This window comes from Leptonychotes weddellii, chromosome 1, assembly GCF_054177405.1.
Source record: "Leptonychotes weddellii isolate Sample4059 chromosome 1, ASM5417740v2, whole genome shotgun sequence".
In the NCBI taxonomy this organism is placed as follows: Eukaryota; Metazoa; Chordata; class Mammalia; order Carnivora; family Phocidae; genus Leptonychotes; species Leptonychotes weddellii.
In genome coordinates this window covers 33,645,876-33,655,406 of record NC_138369.1, presented here as the reverse complement: position 1 = coordinate 33,655,406, position 9,531 = coordinate 33,645,876, and the positions used below count along the sequence as shown (strand labels likewise).

Here is a 9,531-nt window from a genome sequence, read left to right as displayed (position 1 = left end):
TCATTTGCCGTTCCCGCCCTGGACCAAGCCCACCCACAGCAGTTGGAGAACCCTACAAGGCTGATTTTAATCAACACTTCAGTTGCGGGGCACTCCCTGGGGCCACTGGAATTCCAAACGGAAGGCCGGCTGAGAGGCTTGGAGGAGTGAGGAGAGAGGAAAACTAAATATCCAACGGCAGCTCTTCAGAAGGCTCAGCTTTCCTGTTCAAAATGGGAGAGGAGGAGAAAGCCGGTGCTCAGCCCTGTAGCTTTAAATGCCAGACCCAGAGGACTGCTGGCGGTGACGGGCGTCAGCGTCGCCGTGGAGGTCTGCCATGTAGGCCAGATGGGGACCGCCCAGGCTGTCACACCGGTTCTGCCAACCCCAGGGACTCTCAAATAACAAGGCAAAACACCAAACGGATGTGATTCCTGGAAGCAGCAAGATACACCCTTGGAGTCAGAACTGTAGAAAGCTCCCACCTCTACCTGCCTGGGTGACCTTGGGCAAGTCAGCCGCCTTAGGCTCATTTTCCTCATCTCTGAAACAAACCCTCCTCCTCTGCCCTGTTCTCTGCTCCCAGGGGCAAAGGGGCGGTGCCCTCGGGGTGGTCTCTGTCATGGTTTTAATACGGATAGGGAGCAACCTTCTTTTCAGAACATTCACTTGGATGCTTCACTGATGTCAACACTGGGAATGAGTGAGAAAGCTTTGCTCTTTTGTATTGTTTTTTCTTTTTATATTATATATACGTATATACATATACATACGTGTGTGTGTGTGTGTATGTGTGTGTGTGTATAATATATATATATGTGTTTATCTGTTGCGTCCTGGCCAGCGCAGGTGGTTTGCAGGCCACATGTAAATCGATCCAGTGGTATTTTTCACAGCTGCTTGGTGTTTCTTACCTACAGACAGTGTTACAATGCATATGGCTTTCCTTCATTGAAAGTTTGATTTTTTTTTTTTTAAATGATGTCCCCTGCCCTGTTATTACCAAAAAAAGGGGAAGTTTCCAGTCAGTGGGAGAACTCGAGCCCTGCAGGGTGCCTGGCATCACCACACGGCAGGAGCGTAGTAAGGGTTAGTCGCGGGTTGCACACGTGTACCGTACCTGCTTCCGTGTATGTGCGTACATACGTGTGTATATGTGCACGCGCGTACTGACGGAGAGGGGGGCTTTTCACGCAGGCATAAAGGTCACAAGCTCCTGGCACAGAGAAGTCTTTTGCAACAAACCACTAGATCAGCCACAAATACACTGGTGGAGAGTGAATTGTAGACGAGACCCGTTTTTCCAGCCTGAGTGATTCAGCCATCACAGAAGCCCCAGAAGCAGGAGAGCTCCGTGTCTGGGAGCAAGGCAGATACAGAAATTGTATTCACTGCCTCTTCACATTTCAAGGAATTTGTACCTGTTTGGAGAAGTCTCCAGTAGAGTCATCTCATTGGCTGGAATTATAACAATCTGCCAGAGTGGAAAATGTGTGAATGTGAGGCGTTCCCAAGAGGCCAGACCCTCTAATAAATTATACTGTAATGTTCCAAGCGACTCCCACGTGCAGAGATCATTCTGACAATGCAGACGAAGGCAGCAAACAAATAGGCTAATAAGAGGGAGCATTGCAAGCACCTCCATTCATCTGGCAGCAATCAGCAGCCGCTGGTGGACAGATGGGCCAGTTCGCCGGTGTGGCCGGCAAGAGGTGGGGACCACTGTGGTGGCCGCTGAGCAGAGGCGGGGCGCCGACAACTGGCTGGGCTCACTACTCTTCTGTAGAAGCCCCTAAATCCCTAGTGGGAGCTTATGCCTCAGTGGCACTGAGTGAACTGGGAATGGTGGGTCCTGGGAACGACAGTTGCCTGGAACCATTTTTTATGTTCCCAGCTCGATGACAAGTCCTCATTTCATCCTGACTCTAAATCCATTCTACTCTACACTTTCTTGGTACTGATTTTAGTGCCTGACTAGCTCACTGAATCCTCACAGAAACACTATGGAATAGAGTCAGGGCGGGCGAATTACAGCCCGTAGGCCAAATCCTTCCCCACTGCCTGTTTCTGTACAGCCCATGAGCTAAGGATGGATTTTACGTTTTTAAACGGTTGGAAAAAAAATGTTAAAGAATCATATTTGTGATGTGAAAATTTTATGAAACTCAAATTTCAGTGTCTATCAATAAAGTTTTATTGGAACACAGCCTCGCCCATTCGTTCATGTATTGTCTATGGCTGCTTTCCTGCTACGAAGGCAGAGTGGAGCTGCTGCAGTGGAGACCGTTTGGCCCCCAGAGCCTACAATATTTATTACCTGGCCCCTTAGAGAAAAAAATGTACTGCTCCCTGGAATACCCTCCCATCTTTCACGTTCTATGAGGTAAGCGCTGACATGGCCCTCAGAGTCCAGAAGGGTTCCTGGCAGAGTGGGCTGGGTAAATGTTGTGGAATGAAGGCATTGCTGCCTGCCTGTTTTACAAATGAGGGAACTGGAGTGCAGAAATTGTAAGGAACTTTGCCCAAGTCCCCCCAGCTAGTAAGTGGAGGAATTGGGATTTGGACCGAGGCTGTCTAATCCGGAGTCCTGGCTTTTGGGCAGCTTCCTCCCAAGTATGTTCCTTGAACACAAGTTAGGCCAGATGCCTAGCTGCGGCCAAATAAATTTGGTTGAAATCCTGTTTAGTATAGAAGTCCTCTTGGGAGTTTCACGGTGATCATTAGCATATCAAAGGCTCTGAGAAGTCCTGCAGGAAAGAAACTCATTTCACTTCCTTTAATAAAGTGTTTTTAAAACTTACTCCACCAACTAATGTAACTCTGGGGGGAGCATTTGTGAAAAGACTTGTAGTTAAGACTTACTGGGTTACAGAGGTGGCCTGTGGCCGTGAGAAAAATTATTGAGCCTCTCTGAACCTGTTTTATTTTTTCTCTGTAGAATGGTGACAGGGGCATGAAGATATAGTGAGCTGCTAAGTTCCTGGGTCCTGGTAGATAACTACAAAATGTCAGTTTCCTGCTCGCAGAGTAACTCGGGTGTCCTGCACACTTGCCATTTCCTACCTTTGAGGCACACGTGGATCCACAGTCGCCTTCCAGAGGGAAAGTGCCTATTAGTTAGGAGGATCCGACCACTCAGGGCTATAAGGCAGAACCCCCAGCGCCGGAGAGGGAAGGTCTGCCATCCTAACTGGGGACAGGAGAGCACCCCGCCCCCTGGCGTGTGCGTGTCCAGCAGCGTGGTCCCGCCTCCGTCCCTTTCTGCGGAGGTCTAACGGTGTGCTCGGCAATGCGCTCTCATCTTAGTCACCCTCCTGCTTAAGTGAGTCCGTCTTGACTCCCTGGACGCTGGAGCCTTTCTTCCTGACAGCAGGTGAGGCACTAGCCGCCTCTTGACGTGACCATGCCCTTCAGTGCCTGCGGAAGTCCCTGCCGCCCGCAAGCCACACATCTGAAGAGTTTGCTTAATAGAGTCAGAGGCGCGGAGGAGGGGGGTCGGGGCTCCGGCCGGCGGGGGGGCGGGGGGTGCTGCTGCCCCCGGGGCCCAGCCGCCCTTCCCTCACCGGGCAGGGGATGGGGTGCGGGCCGGGGAGGCAATGGGGCAGGCTACCGGCCGGGCAGGAGCGGCTGGGCCACAGTGTCCTTAACGAAACACGGAAGAATGAAACCCAAGGCCTGGAAGACCTGTCGCGTGCCCGCCCTTGTACCCTCGTTTCTGCCCGCCGTCGTGTCCCCTGCAAAGCGGGAGGGGCCGTGCAGCCTAGTCGGGCAGGGGCAGGAGGAGGGGTGGGGGTCTGTCCGGCCCTGCAGTGGGCAGTCGGAGCTAGAGGCCCTCTCCCTCCCCGGAGCCCTCCCCACATGGAAGCTTCTGGCTTCGCCTTCCCAGCTCTCTTGGAGAACAGGCCCTTCGGGTGCAGGGCCAGGGGTGCAGATGGGGCGTGCGTCCCAAGCGGCAGCAGGCCCTGTGCCGGGAGCCCAGATGGGGGCCAGCGCTCCTCCCCTCCCCCCGGACCCTTGCCTCAAAGGGCTTAACCTTTTTATTTTTTTAAGATTTTTATTTATTTATTTGAGAGAGAGAGAGAATGAGAGAATGAGTGGGAGGAGGGGCAGAGGGAGAAGCAGAGTCCCGGCAGAGCAGGGAGCCTGATGTGGGGCTCCATCCCAGGACCCCAGGATCATGACCTGAGCCAAAAGCAACATAAGAACATAACACACTGAGCCACCCAGGTGCCCAGGGCTTAACCTTCTATTTCCCGAGTTTTGTATGCCTCTGCTTGGCTGTTTTCTCTTACTTTGTCGGATGTCAGCATATTTCCCTTCACTCTGCCCACTCTAAGAGTTTGCCTGCAAGGAGTCCACCCCGGAGATGAGAGTCCGACCGACCTCCCGTTAAACAACCATCACAGACTATACAAGAACATGACAGTCCTTACACCTTGACAGCCTTTGCCTGGTGTTGCCAAGTGCCAGCCAGACTGAAATCAGTCTGATTAGAAGGGCCATATTTGAATATAAAAACAAGGACATCTTCCAGTTATGCAGTAGAGACTCTTAATGTCCTCCCAGTGATGGGAGGGAGGCAAGCATGCTTTAATTTTGCCTGATTCCTCGGGCTTCCGGCTTGGAACTCCCATCAGTCACCATGAATCATGAGGTCATCTTAAGGATGGAAGCTACATAGTAAGGATTAAAAGAGCTGAAAGATAGAGCCTGGGTCCCAGATGACTCCATGGAGCCATCGTCCTAGGGTGCCCTGCCTAGTTCCTGACCCCTTATAGGTGAGACGTAAACTTCTTTTATTTAAACCCCTATGTATTAGTTCAGGCTCTCCAGAGAAAAAGAACCAGTAGGAGATATATATATCTCAGGCCAAGAAGGATCCAGACAATTTTGGCATGACTCTCACTTCCTATAGATGACTTTCTCCCTGAAGAACAAGGAATGTGTATTAGGCAGAAAATGTGGTGGCCACATGAGTTAATGGGCAGCCGTGGGGCAGCTTCAAGCTGCAGAAATCCCCACCTGAATGAGGCAGCTCAGGCTGTGTTCTGCCGCTGTAACAAATCACCTCAAATCTGCAAAGCTCACAGAAGCAAAGGTTTGTTTCTCACCCTTCTCACAGAGTCTACGAGTCTCTCCCAGCTCCACTTCCTGTCCTCTTTACTCTGGAACCCAGGCTTGCTCTGGGATATTATTTTCTGTCTTGAAGCAGAAGGGATAGCAAAACATGCCTGGCCCCTTCCGGCCTCTGCTTAGAGGTGACACATGTCACTTCCCCTCACATTTTATTAGCCAAAGAATCACACGACCACACGGGATAGGGATGTATAATCATCCTCCAGGCTGAGTGCCACAGGGTGGGGCAGCAAATATTTTGAGCATTAACTAGTCTACCACACCATTTTGCTGGACTATAAGAATATAAACAGAAATTGACCAAGAATTAGAAAGAACCAACTCCAACTTCACTTTCTCCGTTCCAATCCCTTCACCCTCCCGTATCCAAGGAGAGATTCTGAGCAGAAAAAAACCCGTTTCCCGTTCTGGCTGACTTGTTAACAATGGGGGAAAATGAAGCCAGGTGGAGGCATGTGGAACTCTGGGAGAGCCAGGCTGAAGATTAATACCAACCCACATTCCCAGTCACCTTTTTGCCTCTAGTCTGATTCCTCTAAAGTGAAAACTGGGAAATGTTCCTGAAGTGGGGGAATTCTGTGGTCTGAGGTTTTGGATTTGGGGAAGAGATGAAATTTCAGTTACATATTTAATTGCTTCTGCTCTGGAAGGTCTTTGTGTGAGTCTGGTCCGTCTCTGGCGCCCTTGAGGCCCCAAGTCTCCTGTGTGATCCAAAGGCAGGACTCATAAGAAGCATATGTGTTCCAAACTCCAGCATTAGCCCATCTCTTTATGCCCTCAATCCTGGCCTTTATATCAGGACACTTTAACATATAGTGGATTCTCCCTAGATACACCCTACTCCACATGCCCATAGTCTAAAGAATCTCCTGGATCAACAGGTCATATTAAGTGTTATGGAGTGAATTGTGTTCCCCCAAATTCTTATGCTGAAGCCCTAACTCCCAATGTGACCTATTTGGAGATACGGCCTTTAAAGACATATGTAAATTTTTTTTTTTTTTAAAGATTTTATTTATTTATTTGAGACAGAGAGCATGAGAGGGAGGAGGGTCAGAGGGAGAAGCAGACTCCCTGCCGAGCAGGGAGCCCGATGCGGGACTCGATCCCGGGACTCCAGGATCATGACCTGAGCCGAAGGCAGTCGCTTAACCAACTGAGCCACCCAGGCGCCCAAGACATATGTAAAATTTAAGTGAGGTCGTCAGAGTGGGGTTCCTTAAGGAGACTGGTGTCCTAATAAGAAGAGGTAGAGGCACTAGCAACCTGTCTGTCTCACCACACACAGAGAGAAGGCCATGTGAGGACATAAGAAGGCAGCTGTCTACAAGTCAAGGAGAGAGGCCTCACCAGAGACCATCCCTGCTGGTGTCTTGGTCTTAGACTTCTGGCCTTCAGAACTGTGAAAAAATAAGTATCTGTTCTTCAAGCCACCCTTAAAGTGGAATTTCATTATGCAGCCCTAGCTGACTAATACATTAAGAGTAACAGCAACCCCAACTTCCAGTCCTGCTTCCCTCCTCCTCCATTTCCCCTTCTTTTTTTTTTTTTTTTTAAGATTTTATGTATTCATTTGACAGAGAGAGAGAGAGCAAGAGCACAAGCAGGGGGAGCAGCAGGCAGAGGGAGAGGGAGAAGCAGGCTCCCCGCTGAGCAGGGAGCCTGACATGGGGCTCGATCCCAGGACCCTGGGATCATGACCTGAGCCGAAGGCAGATGCTTAACCGACTGAGCCACCCAGGCATCCCTCCATTTCCCCTTTTTCAGTGGAAACTTTTTTACTCCTTATCACTATTTCTTTGGTACTTCTTTCTGTATGTCATAAGAATCATGCCCAGTGGGCTCCTTCCTGTGTTTTCCATCTTACCTGTTACCTCTTGACTTCTGCTATGGGAGGCGAGGTTTTAGCTCTCTTTCCTTCTGCCCATTTTCAGTCTACAAATGTAGACTTCTCCCTGATTCCTGCCCCACTCTCTGTATTATTATATTTGATTAGATCAATATCAGTATTTATATTATTTTGACTATATAAGTCTATAGCATGGTGGAGTTTTATGGTAAAACTATGATTATTTTGTCTTTCTTTTGGTTTGTTTTCTGGAGTGATTATTTTTGTTTGCTTTCTTATTTCTCTACGCATTTATCACCAACTCAAAAACAAACATCCCCAGGCTTAGTCAGGGCCCTGGTCAGACAGAGCATGTCACTGACCCATGGGCTTTCAATCCAAGGGCTATCCATGAAAGGTCTATTAAGAGAGGTGTGGACAAAGATGGAGAGGCACCCCCAGACTTTAGCAACGGGGGGAAACCATTACCGGTGCCAGGCATGGAGAGCAAAGGGGGGAGATAGGATTACTGGAGCCCAGTGGATTTGGGGCTGTGGAGGAGGGGCAGCCTTGCAGGATTTGTGGTCATAGAAGGATAGATAATGTAGCCGCTGCCAAGATGGCGGCATCAAGCAGGCAGAGAGGGGCATGAAAGACACTTGACCTCCTTTGCTTCATCCGCTCTCATCTCCTGCCAGTGTTACTCATTAGCCAACCCAACAGGAAGCCAAGGGTGAGGGAGCCCAGAGTTGCAATCCACAGAGATAGCCTCCTGGAAGCTGCTGGTCAGAAAAGGGGAGGAAATGCCAAGGGTCGGGTGAAACTAAAGGCTAATTGGCACTCTAACTGGCCTGTCCTCTCATTTTTTGCCAACAGGTTCATTGGTTTCAGGTGTCCTAGTGTAGCTCCTTGGAGACACCTCTCCTAGAGTCTCCTGATCTGTCTCCATCCAGGCTCTCACAGTGGGACCGCCCTTGACCATCATCCTGGCATGTCCTTCCTTCTCTTCTCCACTGTATCTCCTGTTTCCTGTCATCCCAGTCTTCCTCTTTCTTGCTTTACCCCCTCATTTTAGTGGAGCTCATCTTCCAGTAATTTCCTGACAAAGGATGTGCGTGTGAGAGCTTTATTCTTTGAGACCTTGCAAGACCAACAATGTTTTTACTCTTCCTTCATACCCACCTGCTACAATCCAATCTTGGAAGTCATTTTTCTTCCTCACATCTGGTGACGCTGATGAGAAGCCTAAAGCCCTCTGGTTCCCGATCCTTTGTGTGAGACATATTTTTTTCTCTCTGGACGTTTAAAGAAGCTTACCTGGGGGTGCCTGGCTGGTTCAGCCAGTTGAGCATGTAACTCTTGGTCTCAGGGGCGTGAGTTTGAGCATTGGGTGCAGAGATTACTTAAAAATAAAACCTTAGGGGTGCCTGGGTGGCTGAGTTGTTTAAATGTCTGACTCTTGATTTCAGCTCAGGTCATGATCTCAGGGTCGTGGGATTGAGCCCCACATTGGGCTCAGTGGGGAGTCTGCTTGGTATTCTCTCCCTCTCTCTCTCTGAAGTTCTTCTGTGTCCCCAGTACAATGACACTTCATGACTATGCTCTTTGGTGTGGGTCTATTTTCACAACTGTGCTGAATGCCCTGTGGGTGCTTTCAATCCCCAAATTCAAGTCATTCAGTGTTGGGAAACTCCCTTGAACTATTTCACTGATGATTTCATTTTCTCTTTTTCTTTCTGGAACTTCTGTTACCCAGATATTGTAGCTCCTCTGATTTTCTTGTGATTTCTGTTTTGTGTTCTTTTTAGGCTTTTGTTCTTCTTAGAAATGACCTCATGTTATGGGCTGAATTGTGTCCACCAAAAGATGCTGAAGTCTTAACCCCCAGTGTCTGTGAATGTGACCTTATTTGGAAATAAGTTCTTCGCAGAGGTAATCAAGTGAAACTGAAGTCATACAGGGTAGGTCCTAATCCAGTATGACTGGTGTCATTATTGCAGGGGCAGTTTGGACACAGAGGTGGACATGCACACAGGGAGAACGCCGGGTGAAAATGAAGACAGAGATTGATGTCTGTACAAGCTGCAGGACACCAAGAACTGCCAACAAGCCACCGGAAGTGAGGAGAGAGGCAAGGAACAGATTCTCCTGGTAGAGTCCTCACAAAGAACTAATCTCTGCTGATACCTTGATTTTGGATTTCTGGCCTCCAGAACTGTGAGACAATAAATCTCGGTTGCTTTAAGCACCCCAGTCTGTGGAACTTGGTTAGAGCAGCCCCAGAAAACTGATACACCTCATCTTTGCTTTCCATTTCTTCTATTAATTCTCCATTTCTTCTGTCATGTTTCCAGTTTCCAAGAGCCATTTTTTTGTTGTTGTTCTGTACATTTCCTTTTTGTCATTTCCACCTCTTATTTCATGCCTGCCATATACTTTCTCATCTGAGAAAATTAATGATGATTTAAAGCTTTCTTTTCTCAGACTAGTCTGCTGTTGTTAAGTTCCTTGTTTTATGTCCTCGTAAAGGCTCTTCTCAGGTGTCTCTAAATCTCCTATTTAAGAGAGGAAGGCTAAGAGGCTAAAAA

General features: G+C 48.8%; 1 long non-coding RNA gene across 1 annotated transcript; it reads left to right on the top strand.

Moving 5' to 3' along the window:
* The first annotated feature begins 2,992 nt into the window (after nt 1-2,992).
* LOC115936963 (uncharacterized) lies at nt 2,993-9,196 on the top strand. Its single transcript, XR_004072314.2, has 2 exons — nt 2,993-3,352; nt 8,944-9,196. It is a non-coding gene; the product is annotated as an uncharacterized LOC115936963 (long non-coding RNA).
* Nucleotides 9,197-9,531: the final 335 nt, after the last annotated feature.